General features: G+C 49.2%; 1 protein-coding gene across 1 annotated transcript in view; it reads left to right on the top strand.

Moving 5' to 3' along the window:
* The first annotated feature begins 6,994 nt into the window (after window positions 1–6,994).
* LOC144769186 (uncharacterized) overlaps window positions 6,995–14,394 on the top strand; it is a 386,373-nt gene continuing 378,973 nt past the window's right edge. Inside the window, exon 1 of the mRNA XM_078653204.1 lies at window positions 6,995–7,359. The gene's annotated coding sequence lies outside the window, so the exon portion shown is untranslated. The remainder of the gene's footprint in view (window positions 7,360–14,394) is intronic.

Raw genomic sequence — 14,394 nt, 5'->3', positions numbered from 1 at the left:
GCTCGTCGTGTGTAGGCACCATAATCGAACCCCTTTTTCTCATCTCTTCGTCCGCTAGATCACCATTTTGTTTTTTCGTACTTTAATCAACGTTCCGATGTGACCTGCAGAAAGAGGGAAAAAAGAAGGGGGGCGGGGGCAGCATTTAAAAACACATTAGCGCGCATAAACCCGAAAAGGCTTTTACTTACTACATACTCGGCTTATCTCCACGGGATGCAGTCCCTGCCAACTTGGCGTTTAAGCCCAGGTGGACCGCTTAGTGTGGGAGAGATGATTATCGGAAGCCTGTGGATAGCATAGGTCGCCCAAGTGTGGTATTACGGATCGTGTGCAGGGGGGGGGGTCAGAACAAAGGGCAGTCGGTGCAAAGTGGGGGGCGAGCTCGTGCTCTCCTTTGGGGAAAAGGGATAACCTACAGTGGTATGGGGTCGTTGTCGTTCGTACTAGGGGGGTCAGGTGGCACTCCTTCGGGGCGACTTAGGGGCATTTTAAAACAACTTTCCTGATACAGGTAGCATATAAAGTATAGGCTAAATACCAGGATCTTTAGTGGTTGCTTTAGGCTGTACAAAAATGAAAAACACATACAACAAAAACCTGGACCGTTCATATTTGCAATATTTCTGCGTACTATACTTTTTAACCCTTAACTAATCGAGCTGAGCCATTTCACCTGTATTTTAGTTATATCGGAAATAGTGGTCATTTATTCGAAACTTACCAATCTACGCGTGACAACTACGTTTGCTTTTTCCAAAAATCTTTAATAAGAATGTCGGTGCACAAATACGGGCCTACAACCCCGTGGGCCGGCCACGGAGCAGGCTGGAACTGTACATGTGGGGATACTTAGTGGAAAACCTAATGGAGTCGGTGGTCGTTGATTTCATAATAAAAAGTGCGACAAGTGCAATAAAATCATATCGAAACTTCAGTGTGAGCGAGTATCATAAGTGTTGAAATTCGAACTTTCAATAATCATGATGCGCCAAAACTTAACAACAATTCATTGTCCGAATGTTCAATCAGTACCCATCTCATGTCAATTCATTGCCCGAACACATAATCAGGACCCATCCTATATCAATTCATTGTGTTTAAAAAAACTGCATACATATCTCATGACACCAAGGCTGAGCAATCGGGGTACAACAAGGAGTTGAAAGTTCCATTTGTACCAGCGCCATTTTGGGTGCAGCCAGGCAGATCCAGGCATAGTCAAAATCTCCACCTACTCGTGGTTGGCCCAGAGCCTCTTTCGGCAGTCCAAAAGTTCCGTAAAAGGGCAACAGAAAGGATCGGCGGTATGAACCATCAGTCAAAGGGGGAGGGAGGCAAACATTTTTTTCTACCGGGTCATACTGGGTTTTCACCGGAACTGATCCGAACTGTAGTCTGCAGGATTTTAGTCATTCAAACTGAGGCTGGCACCAGCATGGGAGCGCCGACGTCTTGCGGCTACATTTTCATCGTTCCGCGGGCAATCATGGCAGTCATTCCCCATCGGGGGTGTCTGCGGGGGTCGGGGGCCCCCGTGGCTCTTATAGAATCTTCAAAGTCGAGGAGAACACTTCTGATTGTGGGACTCATTTCTTAATTAACAAGCAACCGGGCCATCCCTTCACGCCGGGCCCGCTCCTGCAGGGTCGACCGCCATTTTACGAGTTCCAGCAGTCACTGCATCACAAGAGTGGACGAACCCTTGTCGGGTGAGTGGAGCGTTGGGGGTGCCACTGGGGGCCTCCACCTGGGGAGGTGAGAGAGGCTCGTTCGCGCCGCCTCTCCCTCCCAGCGCACCCCATGCCGTTTTTCTCGGCGTTAACATTCATGATGGCCGGACCAGGCGATGAGAGGGGGGGGGGGTCGGAGGCATAGGCAAGACATCCCCCCCCGGTGGCCTGCAAGGCGCCGCTTCAGGGCCGAACGGGGAGCTCATACCAAGCCGGGGCTGGACCAGGAGATACGAGGGGGGGGGGTCGATGGCATGTGCAAGACACCCCCCCCCCGTGTTGTCGCGGCCATTATTGAAGAAAGAAGAGGAGGGGACGCCCGGATCCCGTCGGCCTCGGCTCCTCTTCTGGCCCCCCTTATGCGACGACCTCCCCGGCCGACGGCTGGCAGCAGGACCCGCCCTACACGTGCCGAAGATCTCGTCTTCCGGATGGGCGTAGCCGCGGACCTGTTGCACTTCGGGAGTTTCCAGAATGGGGGTAGGTATCTGCTGACTTGTATCTATCTCATGTTACCGTTATTGGGGCGTGGCAGGCGGTGGGACAGACATGTTTGGAGCAGTGAGGGGTGGCGAAGCCTAGTTGCCTCGTGGCCGTCGCGATGTCAAGCTTGGCTTCTCTCACCATTTTCATGTTTCTTATTACGGGCTTATTTCTAACGTTTCTTATTTCTAGCGAAATCATGTGTTTTATCGTGAGCTATTTCTAACGTTTTCCTATTTGTAGCGAAATCAAAAACTCATCAGTGGCCTACTGATTTTGCTTTCTTATTTCTTTCTTTTTTTTTTTTCTTCTCTTTCTAGCGTGTTTCATGCTAAAGTTTCTGTTAACAGGATACGGTGATTACTTCGTTATTGTTGCATATGTCCTTTTTATTAGGGGTGCCCTCCGGTCGAGCCAGATGACCTACCTCTAATAAATGGTCCGGGTGGAACTAGTTTACCAATCAGTGGGGAGTAGATAGGCACGAGAGATTACAACGGGGGACAAAGGTCCACATTACCTACCCTTCACTACTTGCAAAGATTAGACAGAATATTTATTTTCTACGTTATTTGCAAACAGGGAATGCCTCGAACGAACTATTCCTTGAACAATAAAATGTCCAAGTAATCAATCAATCAGTGGGGAGAAAAAATAGGCATGACGGATTACAATGGGGGACAAACGTCTGCATTACCTATCCTTCACTATTTGCAAAGAGAGAGAAACGTTCCTATTCATCGCTGTTTGCAAATAGAGAATGTCTCAAAGAGAACCAATACTTCAAGTACAATCAATCAATCAATCAGATGGATAAAGCCATCCTACCAATCGGACGTAAAGACGTCCTACTTAACCTTACCCGGACCGGACCGTGTGGGCAATTCTTCGCCTTCCCTTTTCCAGCGCCCAATCGTTCTCTTTCTCCATGTTTTTACCGCAGCATTCCTGTGGGATTCCAGTCAGGACAGTAGGTCACTTGAGAGAGGTCCGTTCGGAATCGGTGAAGTTCATTCAATCGGCAGCCGGACGAGGGCCCTCTCAAGGCAGGTATACTCCAATCGTTTAGATGTTCACCCCATCGTCTGGACCTCTCTTACCGGACCTTATGTCGCTGATGGGCCCCGCGTTGGGACGCCAATTGTGGAAAAAGTCAGCCCATAACGCACCTGATGCCCGGGCTGCTGGCGCAGGACGCCTCTTAGTTCCCATCTTGAACAATTACCAAATAAAGAGACGGGCGCTGGAAGCAGGAAAACAAGAACAGAGTTTTATTTCTTATGAGGAGAGCCTGTCATTTCGGACACTCGCATAGTGTCTTCAGGAGGTGCTCTAACAAGTTTCTCTGAGGCTTCGTCTTTTATACACATGTTTATGATGCACAAACATTCCTTATTGCAATAAAGACGCTTTGAAGTAGGAAAAAGCATGCTTGGAATCCCAGCTTCAGGCCTATTCCCATACCAGTCGCTCAGATGTCATCCTCCCCTCCTGAATGTAACAAGAGATTGTGATCTCTCAGCCGGACATTCCTACAGGACACGAGGGCAGGAGGGGATGATCAGATCAAAGGTTGGGCAGGCTATAAGATCGGGCACTTCGGTTGGTGTATCACGGTTTTGTTATGCTGGGCAGGAAAAGGGGGGTGTACATCCACGAGGCTTGGTCTTAGGACTTGGGACCGGGTCGAAAGGCCAAGTGCAGCTGGGGGGGGCTCGTCAGCTGAGGGCAAGGGTGTTCTTGGGAGGAAATGGGGGGGTGTGGGTCAAGCAGGAGTGTTACTTCTAGAGCAGGGTCACGCAGAGGGAGAGGGTCTTATGGCCGATGCATGAGCAGTGCGCGCGGGGAGGGGTGCCGGGGGTTTAACAAACGGGCAGAGAGGCCATGGTGCCTAAAATGGCTGTCGTGTCCGTGTGTGCATGGGTCTATGCTGGCGGGATAACACAGTCAGTGTTTCGCGATATCCGTTCTGCTTACAACAAGGGGTACAGTGAACACAAATGAATGCCGCTTATGTGCATATACATTGCCATTTTCAACAATGTCATCCGCCTTGACCCCAAACAGCTTGGAGCTGTCAATCGGCAGGTCCATGAGGGTCGACTGGAGATCATTAGCTAACCATGATTCCTGAGCCATGTATTCCTACCCACCACCAATGATGACCCGATTGCTCTAGTCTCTGAGTCTGCACTGCCTGGGCCTATTTAAATTACCTTTCCTGAAGCCCCCTGCCAATACCGTGAGATGTCTATGAAATATGACTAAAGATCATTGGGCAGTTTGAGTGTGATAAAACTAGCCATGTTGCATAAAGTGTAAATATACCGGCCTGAATAGAACTAATCTCTCAGCAGTGAAAACCTTTTCGGACCTGGCTTTCAGTCATTTTGATTCTCTATTGGCTAGTGCCAAAGGGAAGTTGGTCACAGAGAATTTGCAGGATAAGACTGGTAGTATAACTGAACTTTCAGGTGAAGGGCGTTCCAAGAGAAACTGGGGATAATCCTGTGCTGTACTCTATATCCTGGCTGTAGTCCTGTTCACAGCTGGAATAGACAAAGAGGTGGTATAAGGAGTCGCTTGTCTCCTTTCATTGCTTCTTCTCCATGAGGCACTGGGCTTCCCTTCTAGACCTCTTAATAGCCCCCGTTGGTTGTAAAGTTGTGGGGGGTGGTTGTGGTTTCAGCATCTGAGGCACGACTGGGGAGTTGAATCTCGGCATACACCTCAGCGTCATTGGGATCAAAGGAGCCAACTGGGGCATGAAAGGTGCAAATGCCTTCATGGGAAGACCTGCCAGCGTAGTACGCAGTGCAACCCAAAAAGACCAATGGAGCCCAAAGACGCTACAGAATGGACCACAACCCACCCGAAGCACTTGAACATAGCTTTCAGGTATAGCACCGGATCCATACCAGTCAAACCAGTCAACAAGAAGTCTGATAGGTCTCTGCGCTGGTCACTGTGGGTAGAGGCAGCAGTTGTGCTGGTAACTTCACTGACGTCTGTGGCGCCGGCTCCTATGGAGTCTGGATGTCGATCAGGTATGGCTCCGAAGAGTAGCCAGAGTGGAGGGGAGAAATCCTCGGTAACACACCTCTCTTCTTCCCACTGTACCTCTCCTTTTTCTTGTGTTCATGGTGGAAAGACCTGAACGTCAATGACCATGGGAACCTCAATGAAGATCAAGGCTGTGACCTGCATCAGCCCCTTCTGTCATACTTGGCCCAGGCCATTTATTTATTTAAAGAGTTTTCTATAGCGCTGGCTAGACCCAAAGGTATCAGAGCGCTTTACATAAGGTTCCACATGGTTGCAAACTTACATCAGTCACAAGTTACCAATGATATCAGTAAAAACATTTAAGGAGCATAGAAGAAAAGGAAAATGGTCTGAGAAGGGGAAGGGGTAGAGGAGAAAGGGGTAGTGTATAGATACAACAGAGAGACGCAGGGAAAGTATGCCCACGGTTCGGCTGGGTAGGCCATAAACGGTTCAGTTTCTCTCTCTTCAATGGCCTTGGATGCATAACTTACAGGAGTCTTGACCACAGTCTAGACACTAAAGGCAAATGTCATGAGGTTCAGAGAACGACATTTGACCCCTACACGACTTGAATCCTGGCCGTTTCGGGTCGACATTTCGCTGTTGCGGTTGAAAGAATTTCTGAGAGAAAAAATCCCTGAAGAGCTAAAGATCGCACCAAAGTTCCTGTGATGTTACATGATGCCACTTCTGGCCTCAATATGCCGCCAGCGTCTCCTACAGACAGGGGGGGGCTATAGAAGGAGCATTTCTGACCAGTCTGGGCCTAGAGGAGTATTCCAGAGGTGAGGAATCTGCAGGTAAAAGTATCCATCAGAAATAGTACAATTTATAATTTGGGGCTCGGAAGCCCCTTTCTGGTGCTGGTAATTGAAGTTTTCGGTGTGATACTATGCTCCTGTCACCCCTCCAAAGGTTGATAATTAACAAATTAGGAGCTTAAAAATTTTTGGGACGTGTATTACAGGTATGTTTAGAAGACGTGCAAAAAATGGCAACATCCTCATCTTCAAGAGTGCTACTTTACCTTATGTTGACAGTGGCAATCGCTTCCAAGGATGTTGTATCAGTAGATTGTTGTAAGCATATGGTCTGAAATACATAATGTATACTAGAGATGGTCTATGAAAATATCTCCCCACTGGAGTTTTCAATTAAAGAAATCTACAACTAATGGGACAATATTTTTGTCACCCATATTTAGTACACCATATTTAGTCAGGCGATCCTACTGTATGCAATAATTCCATAAACCCTTTCCAGATTATAATTGATTCTCAGTTTTCTGTAAGTGACTTGCCTCTGTGCCACCAATGACCTTTACATCCTCCTGCTAAATATGATTATCTAGTCCCACATATCCCATTTTTTTCCATAACTGTGAACAATAATTTCTAGCTCAGCAAATGAAATGTGTTCTCCAAGTCAGTTAAGGCTACAGCTGGCAACTGCGGGCCAGATTTACGAGCCCCGAGCACCACTGTTGCGTCATTACTGTGATGCAGCGGAGGCGTAAACCATGCGCCACGTTGCGCCCTATTTACAACGTGACGCATCTAGGGAGATGCGTCACGTTGTAAAGCCTGGCGCCACATGAAACCTGCGTCAGGTTTGAGCTGCAAGGGGCCCCCTCAGGTTCTGTGTGATCCGTCGCGCTGCATGAGCCTGCACCATGGTGGCCGGCACACCTGCGCTGCTCTTGTTTATCCAAATTATTCATGTTTGCATGAAGTTAATACTGCAGTTTGCACCTCTTTCCTGGAATGCACTCTGCACCGGCAAAGTTACGGAGTTTGAATAGGAGGTTGAATAGGCACGCATGCGCCGCTAGACGTTACGTGACGTCCTGCTGTCACCGGCTGCAGTTAAGCTTGTGGGAGGCCAGCAAATTTTGGAAGCGCTGGGCTACTCGGCAGTAAATTGAAATTAATTGACCCCTCGACCTCTGTACCCAACCCCACGGACCCCCGGCGGTCGATGGGGCCCACACTGTACAGCTAAGCTGTTCCTCCTGCTGAGTCTTATAGCCGGGAGGCTGGTGCACGTTTGCCGAGGGTGTGACGGACCCGTAAACCAGAATTGCTGTTGCTCACAGGTAAGTGTCAGTGAGACACTGCCAGACTTACTCCACGTTTAAATGTTACCCTAATTTGCTTGTAAATTAAGTGCTTAGCACGATCAGCTACCTGCTGAGCAGTGTAGTTTTGCCTAGTTTTGCCCTCGTCACCGAGCACACGGGAACAGGGGGTTTGGCACTGCAATTATTCTTTTATATTCTGCCAACAGATCTCAAGTTTTGTAAAAGGTTGCTGCTTCGTTAAAACCACCCTTCGGTGTCACTTCTCGGGGCTCAACCAGATACCAACTATTTAGTACCTACCCAGAGCTGGATGCCCAGGGTCGTCAGGGATCATGAGGTCTAACTACAAGACATTTGAGGACACCCAGCCTCTGTATCAATCTCTGCCTACGTGACTGCCACGAAAACAAAGAGGGCTGATGGAAAAAGTACTAAAACAAACATCTAAAATTAACATTTTTGTCTCTCACATGTTCTGTTTATGCTTGGCTTTTTTCCTTAGATGTTTTTTTTTGCCAATCGTTCTTTCCGATTTTATTTGAAAGGTGAGCTCAATTTCAAAGTTGATCACTCAAAGCTTACGTAATTTTGCCACTTACTCAGAACTGTGCCTGCTCTACTGGGTCACACCTCTTTGCTGTGTCATTAATTTTATACCCAAACTTTGGTTATTTACACACTGAACGGTGGGACGTGCGCATTTCCACAGAGAACATATCTAGACAACAAAGTTTAGCTGATCAGCGTCATTGCTCTGTACTGAAAGCATTATCAATTAATTACCTTCAAGCCCTGCCCACTGCTGTACAACATTTTGGAGTTCTTAAACGTTTACCATCTGAAGTGCAGAATATTCTGCTGCTCACTCTTTCCACCAGGGAGGTGGAATGTTTCTTTCCCACTCAGCATGCCCCTTGCCACCACTTCACTTCCTAAGTGCCCTTCCATTTTTGGTGCTTTGTAGAACTTTTAAAATCTTCGTATAGTTTCTCATGGCTCAAATGGGTGTAATTTCTGATATTTATATGTTTCCCCTTATTCATTGCTTGATTTTGATCGTGAGAAAATGTTACTCCTAGTCGTTCAAATCTCACTCATAATTACAATGAAATTATTAATGTCACACATAGCAATCTGAAACCTTGGCAGCTATGTTTGCCTGGCCACAAGATGGCCACTTTGAGAGGAGGCACTATCAGTTGGAATGGACATCTGACCTTTATTTGCAGCCAGATGCAACATTGGGGCAAATATATAATTGCTGTCTCTACCAGATGCCCCGCTGAGCCCGGTGTGGCCGCCCATTGGTAGTTTTGATGCCGCTTGACCGAATTGTGGGCCACATCCTGGTGGACTGCAGCTGCTGCTGGGAGCATTGGTGCGGGGAAGGAGATGCCCGCTGCTGAACCTCGCTCTGTGGTGGGCCCGCTTGCGGTGCCTCTGCAGAGGCGGGATACCTTTGCTGGCTTCTGAACTGCCCCAGAGCGCGATCAGGGGAGAGAGGCTTTGTGTCGCCTGGGAATATGTCCTTATCCCCCCTCCCCGGACGACAATGAGCCGCAGTGACATACAGGGCCCCCCTCCTGCCCAATGTTGCCTGCCGTGGCTGGGCCCCCGTTGCCTCCTGCTGATTCCTGTGGTGCTGGGGCCAGCCGCCCAGGACTTCAGCTGTAATTGTGGCTGGGCCTGATTCTTCCTTGGCATTGTCAGGCCCTAGGCTGGGCCATTTGAACTGGACTGTACTCTACTCCTACTAGATTGTTGACTGCTTGGGGCTGCTGCGGGCTTGCCTGCCTCTCCCGCGGTCCTCTGTGGTGTTGTTGGACACTTCCTGTTTACCTCTGGCTTCCCTATGGGGCACCCTGCATGTTTGACCCCCGGGGGCTCGCTACCAGCCTTGTGGGAGAACTCTTGAATGTCGTGGCATGGACACTTGGGGCAGTGACCTGGAGTGAGGTGAGCTTGCATGCTGCCTCTGCCCACCATCACTCGGTCTTCTAACCCCATGGCCATCTCCACCTCGGGGATCCCTCCAAACCCAAGACCACCGCCGTGAGTGCAACAGTACCTGAAGGAAGGCCAGACTGAACACGGCAAGAATTTCATGATCTGTAAATATGTAGTATATAATTGTCCAACCCTAATCTCTTTTTAAAATGTAATTGTGAGAAGTTGGCCTGATAGGTGATGTTTCCAATTCTGGAACCACCTATTATCAGACCAAACAATCCCTTATGGTGTCAGGTTGTAAGTCAACCTTGTTAGACAAGCTATCCTTGGGGTAGCATGGACTAAGCAGCCTAAAGGCTTAACTTAAGAGGTCGTGTTAAGCGAGCTGTTTTACCACATACAATCCTGTAATATCAAATGAAAGGACACCACGCAAGTATATATTATAAAAATATATGTGTTTATTACTAAAAACAATCCCCAGTATTCTTTATGAATAAAGGGGCACAAGCGTTAAATCAAAAGCACAGTTTAAACATACAAAGTTGCACAATTATGGATGAGGGCGGGTGGCCACTCAAACCATATACTAAACAAGTGGTATAAGAGATACCAATCGAACAGTGGTTAGGCCTAGGGCCTAGGGAATCGCTGGGAGCAGTCAGGACAAGCAGTGCTGAAGTCGGGAGAGGCCCACGGGATTCGGGAGCAGTGCGGAAAGCGCACGCATGCACCAATGTTAACCAATGGTGCGTAAAAGTTACAAAGTTAAAGTTTAAGGACACTTCCGCTGAACCTAGAGGAACAAAACTTAAGACACAGACCCTAGAGATGTGTACCAGTGTGGGAACACCGGCGGAGCAAAGTTACCTCACCCACAGGAAGCGGGTGCACAGGGTCGAAGTTGAGTCGGGTTTCGTCACGCAGGCTCTTGGTGCTTGGAGCTGAAAGGGCTGCAGGCGGGGTGAAAGAGAAGTGTCCGGTGGAGTCCAAGGGTGGACTCGAGTCGAAAAGTACCTGAAAGCAGAGGGGACAGAGTCTGGGTCACTCAGCAGTGACCAGGGTGGAACCAGGACGAAACCAGGCAATGTCGGGCGCAATCAGGTCGCTGTCGAGGTGCTTCTCTCCGCTGTCACGTGGGCTCTGGGGCATCTACGACGTCCAGGAGCAGGTCACGATCTGTCCCACGCAGGCTCTCGCCGTCAGCGCTGTCGGCTTCAAGATTGGAGCAAACAACACTTGGCAAAAGCAATCCACGCGGAACCAGGAGATTGCTTCTCACTCGAACCAGGAGGGTCAGAGTGGGGGCTCCTTTTCAGGGGAGCTGGTGCAGATCTGGAGCAACCAGATTCACAAGTCGATTTCAAGTTTTCGTCGGCACAGGGGCCACTAGCCGGCTGGCAAGTGACCGGGCCAACGCGTTGAGCCAAAAGTAGCAGAAGGGCCCCACGCAGCACTCGATGAGTGTAGAGGGGTGAGCTTTGGTGCAAGAGTGGCTCAGGGTTGAGGCTTCTCAAACCCCGGTGTACAGCCTCGAGGGTCACTCGTGGGCTGCACGGTCAGCGTCTCGTGGTCAATTCAAGATGGCGTGCCCCACGCTTCCGGTCGCCTCCACGGGTCTCAGCTCTGCAGGGACTGTGGATCGGGCTGTTGGAAAGCAGGCAGGCTTGATCTCGTCGATCTCTGTTGCTCGAGTTCCGGCGGGAACTGCAACAAAGTAGATGTCGATAGCTGGATGGTGCCTGTTTGCACAGGGTGGTCACTCCTTGACCACAAGGGAGATTCTTCGGGCTTCTACGTCGAGTAGGATGGCGAAGGGTCCAGAATTCATTTCTTATGTTTCTTCAGGATAATCTGAAGTGCATTGGCACTGCTCCCAGTCTTATACTAATTTTGGGGGCTGGATTACCTGCTAGGTCCCCTCCTATGGGTGGGACCCAGGAAGGGGGTGGATACACCCCTTTCCTTTGATCCAGGCCGCCCTGGCACGAGGGCTGGAGTGCCCCAGAACCGGTTTGGCCGGATTATGCAAGGGGCAGCCTTGTGCGCCCCAGGCAGTGTCTGGTTTCTTTCAGACCTTCCTGCTACAATCCACTATCTCCTGTCTGGAGGGTGGTAACACCCTCCTGCGACAGGAAACCCTTTGTCCAGGCCCCATTTGGCTGAGTTTCGGTCAGCTTCAGGGGGTCAGACTCTTGTCTGTGGCAGAGGCATCCATTTTGTGGATCTAAGGCCCTTTTTGAAATTAACCGCATTAAAGTAAAGTAACATGTCTTACCCCTCTAGAGGGGTGGAATGCTATCCCCGTCGCCAGAACTGGCGAGGGGATAGTATTCCAAATCGTATGACACCTTACACGACATGTTTTGATAAAGCCAAACCAGAGTTGCTATATAACCGCGAGGATTATAATGCACTTAAGAGTATATGGTATGGCATTATCCTGAAACAGCTTAGGGAGTTGTTCCCGACAGCTGCAGACAGGCTCAGCTCATGCTAGAGCTCCATCTCACATTAAACCACGCACTCTGCCTCCAGGATTGATGAGGCCTTCCATAGGAGTGGCTCACAGGTTTATATGTGTCCAGATATAGGTTTAGATATAGGTATACTATATCTAAGTAAGGGGTGATTACACCACCTTACCCCAGCTGAGTGATCAGCCAGTTGTGTCAATTTAAGAACCAGCCAGGGGTGGCAAAAGATATGCTGCAGCCCCTGGTAGGCCTTGGTGGCCCCTATGCCCTGGGCACCTATAGTGCATTATACAGGGGCTGACAAGGAGTCCATTTCCAATTGTGGTATGTGCCTATAGCACATGTGTCATTAATTTAGTGAGAGAACAGCAGGCTGGGGGTCTGATCAGCAGGCCCACAGCCTCAGTAGTCGAAAACCAGTGAAGCAAAAAGCAAAAATTTGGGGTGACCATAGGATAGCAGACCCTACTCTCCTACAGTAATCTTGAGTGAATTTCCAAATTGTGTGTATGTATGTATTTTATATATATATATATATATATATATATATACATATACACATATATATGTAACTCTAACCACTAGTATCTGTAGTAGATGTATTTACTTACTACCTTTCTTATGTGAATTTAGAGTTTATCTGTTTGTATATTTTCCTTGAGTGAATTTGCAACTTGTAAATATGTAACTCTAACCTCTAGTATCTGTAGTAGACTTTTGTACTTACTACCATTCTTCAATCAATCAATCAGGGAATTGTGTGCTACTTACCCGTGATGGTCTCAAGGCACTGGGGGGGAGGAGGAGGGGGGCAGGCGTAGATATGTCTAGCCGAAGAGCCAGGTTTTGAGGGTCTTCCTGAAGGTGTTCAGGGAGGGGGCTGTTCTGTTGTCTGGCTGTAGCTCCTTCCAGGTTTTGGCTGCAAAGTGGGAGAAGGATCTTCTACCTGCTCTTGCTCTGTGGATGCGTGAGGTTTTGGCCAGTGTGAGGTTGGAAGATCGGAGGTTTCTTTTGGATATGTGGAAGTTGATTCTGTCTTTGAGGTATTTGGGTCCGGTGTTGTGTAGGCATTTGTAGGCGTGGATGAGAATTTTGATGGTGACTCTTTTCTCCACAAGGGATGCCAGTGGAGTCTATGTAGGCGATGTGTTCATGCCGGGGGATGTCAAGAACGAGTCTGGTGGCGGTGTTCTGTATTATCTCGAGTTTGCGGATTAGGGACTTGTTGATGCCGGCATAGAGTGCATTTCCATAGTCCAGTCTGCTGGTGATGAGTGCGTGGGTTCCTTGATTCAGGGGGGCTTCAGGGGGGATCCACTTGGGGTCTGTGGGGGCCCCCCGAGTGGATGCCTTTCATGGTGGAGGCGGTGTCTTCGGCTGTGATCGGTGTCCAGCTGGATATGGTGGGCTAGCAGGTGTCTTTGGGGGCAGGAGGCCGTCAGGGGCGCCTGGTGTAGGGTTGACAAAGTTGTCGTAGAGGTTTTTGATTTTGAAGTAGAAGTAGGTTCCAAGCTTGTCGTGCGGTCTAGGGATGGGGTGATGTCTGTGGTTTCACTGCGTGGGTTGGTGAATTCTTGAAGGATGCTAAAAAGTTCTTTGGAGTTGGTGGAGTTGGCGAGGATTTTGTTCTGGATGAAGTTCCTCTTGGTGGCTGTGATTTGGTTGTGGTAGTCCGTCATTGCGTCTTTGTAGGTGGTGTGGTTTTCAGTTGTCTTGGTGTTTCTCCAGTTCTTCTCCAGGCGTCTGTAGCTGCGTCTGGCTTCTTGAAGAGCGGTGGTGAACCAGGTGGCTTTCCTGGAGCGTTGTATGTTGGGGTTCTGTAGTCTGCGCAGTTGGCTATCCAGGTGTGGAGTTCTTTGGCTGTGTTGTCTGCGTCGGATGCCCAAGTGTGGTTGTCTCGGGTGAGGGTGGAGGCTTGAGTTGCTAGTCGGTAACCTTGCTCGAGTTTCTTCGTGGTGGGCGTGGGGCTGGTTTGGGTGCCTTGGGTTTGTCGACTGTTAAGTGTACTCCGCGGTGGTCGGTCCATGTCGGTTGCGTTGTGTGGCTAAAATGTATGCTGTTACCTGCCGTGAAGATAAGAACAAGGGTGTGTCCTGCTCTGTGGGTTGGTGTGTTGACGAGTAGTTTTAGTCCGATGCTGGCAAGGTTGTCCCGGAGGATGGTGGAGTTAGGGTCGCTAGGGTTGTCGAGGTGGACGTTCAGGTCTCCAATGAGTATCTAGTTCGTTGAGACAATGGCGTGGGGTGCGATGAAGTCTGTGATGGTGGTGGCGGATGGTGTCCGGGTGCCGGGGGGTCTGTAGGCAAGGGTTTCTCGGAGTGTGGCTTTGGGGGAGGTCTGGATCTTATGTGAATTTAGAGATTTTCTGTTTGTATCTTTTATGTAACTCATGTACTCCGAAGTCTTTATGTAATGTAACTGGTCCTTTTGTAAAGCGCTCTGACCACTTTGGGTAAAGTTTGCGCTCTTTAAAATCGCATTAAATAAATAAATACTCAGGCCTGATCCGGATTAAATCCTGAAGGGGGGCCCCCTCTGTGTACCTTGCAGGGGGGCCCCTTCAACTTTCGTTACGCCTCGTTCCGTCGCAGGAACGCCTCGGAAAAGTTTGTGAGGGAAATCT

The sequence above is a fragment of the Lissotriton helveticus genome, chromosome 7 (genome assembly GCF_964261635.1).
Source record: "Lissotriton helveticus chromosome 7, aLisHel1.1, whole genome shotgun sequence".
Taxonomy (NCBI): domain Eukaryota; kingdom Metazoa; phylum Chordata; class Amphibia; order Caudata; family Salamandridae; genus Lissotriton; species Lissotriton helveticus.
The sequence above is the reverse complement of the archived record's forward strand: the minus strand, read 5'-3'. Positions and strand labels throughout refer to the sequence as shown.